This window comes from Pinus tabuliformis, chromosome 5_1, assembly GCF_031772625.1.
Source record: "Pinus tabuliformis cultivar Carrire ecotype Pingquan chromosome 5_1, CPIR1, whole genome shotgun sequence".
Classification (NCBI taxonomy): Eukaryota; Viridiplantae; Streptophyta; class Pinopsida; order Pinales; family Pinaceae; genus Pinus; species Pinus tabuliformis.
Genome location: NC_142305.1, coordinates 164,818,277 through 164,820,817, shown reverse-complemented (window position 1 = coordinate 164,820,817; position 2,541 = coordinate 164,818,277). Strand labels below are relative to the sequence as shown.

Below are 2,541 nucleotides of genomic sequence, written 5' to 3'. Positions count from 1 at the left end.
CGCTCTCTTCCCCTCCTATGAGAAGAAGCCTCTGTTTCCGTAAATCTGTCGAAAATTCTCCGTATTCTAAGCTTCTGGGAACCTGCAAACAGTCTGAAAGTAACTATTTTGTCATTCTGTCATTCATGCCGAAAACATTTCGATAAAATCCCCATACCACACGAGATCTCTTCCACGAAATTTCTGCTACAGAAATCTGAAATTTGTCAGTCTTCTCACATTCACACTTCTCGTGCAACGTATTTGATAAAAATTGCTCAACGACCTTAAAGTTGTGTTGTAAATTGATGTCATTTTAACATCAAAGATCCTCATAGCAGATTGGGCATGAAAGGGGGGGCATCGTGGAAGGAATAGAAGGTTCATTCCTATTAGTTGATACCCATGCAGATAGCCTCCCGGATCGTGCTGGATTTCCAAATTGCACAACTCTGTTTGGAATCATTACGGGCTTGATTTTGTACTCGGGTTTTAGAATTTCCTTGTTTTTTGCTTCCATTGAATAACAAATTTTGGTTTGAAACTGAGCAACAATGGGTATTTCCTCCCTCACTTTTTCTTGTGACAATTTCAAAGAGTCCTCATTCAGATTTACGGCATCAGCTACAGCCTCCCAGTCATCCAAGATTCCATCCTCAACCTCACTTACAAATCCCGAACAGCTACTGCTACTGCTACCAGGTCTTTGTTGCCTTTGAATATTGGCTTCCTTCCTTGGTGCATTTTGTGGACCGTTGACAGAAAATTCGTTATCACTTTCTTGTAAACTAGATCCTTCATTATCTTCTCCGATAGATTACTTGGGGCTTCTGGAATCCATCTCGGAGTACATGGTTGATTCACTTGAATGAAGCCAACCTTATTCACATCATTCAAGAGACCTGTATCTCCATCATGTTGTGCATGACTTTTATTTTTACCTTGGGATAACCACTGCTCTCGTCTAGCATCTAGCTTATACTGCTTCAGTTTTGCACTCTTGTTGACCTTTTTCTTTCTGGAAGCACCTCCACTGTTCTGAGGCATTTGCTTCTCATGTGCTTGTTCAGAGTTTGATCAGTTATTAACCGAAGCTGGCATTTGCACGTTGTCCGGGGCCATTTTCAATAGTTCAAATCATATGGTGGACAACTCTTTATTGTAAAAATTTAATTTATATTTTACATGCTTAATTTTTAAAAAATTAATTAATTAATTAAAAAATTAAAAAATCCATTGAGTGATTTTTTTTCGTAAGGGCAGTGTAGGAATCCAAAAATAGTATTTTACTTTGAGGTAGCTTAAATTCATTTCAAAGTCAAAGTCAAAGTTAAATTGTAATTGAGAAGTCACAATGACACGTGAAAAAAGTGAGGGCTGATGTGAAAGAGAGGTAAAAACAGATATTAAAGTTAACTTTGATGCTAGAGCTTGGCATTATCATTGTTTTAGAGTCAGTTTTTTAAGACAATTTGACGCTAAGGAATTCTCAGTCTGTGCTTGAGACGCCTCACTAAAGACATTGTCATGATGATGTATCTTGAAGGTTAATAAAAACATATCTTTTTGTGGTGATCGTGTCCTAGATCTGCCCGAAATTGAATAAGGGGATCATAGGTACACTCTGTGTCATGAATGTGCTTGCATGATTTGAGTCGAATTTATAAAACACTTTCTTTATTATGTTTAAACAAAACAACTACATGCACATAAGAAAGTCATCGATCAAGCTCCTGAAATCAAAGCTCCCATAATCAATTAAGTTCATAAGCACAAAGTGTCACATCATCGACTTGATAAAAGTAATATTCTGCAACAACATTTCACAACAGCTAATTCACGCCATCAAGTTAAGGACGCTACAGAATCAAGCATTTTAAGTCAAGACATTTCTGCATCAACATCCAATCAAGTTGACATCTCCATCAACAATTTTTGCAGCCATTCAACAACAATTTTTTGGCAATTGCACTTGCACCATTTTTTAATAAACTCGATACAAAACTGTAACTTGCAAATCATAATTTGTAAGTTGAATTGTAATCAAAGTCAAATTCAGTTGAATTGTAAGGGTGCATTCTCAGTTGTAACCAACACCCTAATTTGAATTATTAAGGTGAATACATTAAGTCACGTAAGTCTTCAACTGATTCATCAAGATTGAACTCGTCATTTGTCTCTTGGGTGCATTTTCGACAGTGTTCGACACCTTTTCTTTTTTAAAATCAACACATTCAGTGAGTACATTCAAGAAAGCACAAGGTAATCAATCAAGTGCAAGAAAGCGTGTCATTCAAACAACAAAGCAAGCAAGCGTGTCAAAATCAAGTGTGAAAGTTCAAAGCACGACATCTACAACAAACGAGTCAGTGTGAAATTGATTGAAGCATTCACAAAGTGTCAGTGAAGCATTCAAGCAAAGCAATCGTCATCAAGCGAGCATGAAATCAAGAGTTCAAGCAAACAAGTTATAAAACTCTAGCAAGTGTTTACAGCATCAGCAATAAGCAACAGTACCAGCGAGCCTGAATTCAAAGTGAGCAAGCTAACATGGCGACACAC

The 2,541-nt window shown here is 37.1% G+C and overlaps 1 pseudogene; it reads right to left on the bottom strand.

The window, feature by feature from the left end:
• Nucleotides 1-301: 301 nt before the first annotated feature.
• LOC149163938 (uncharacterized) lies at nucleotides 302-1,101 on the bottom strand (annotated as a pseudogene).
• Nucleotides 1,102-2,541: the final 1,440 nt, after the last annotated feature.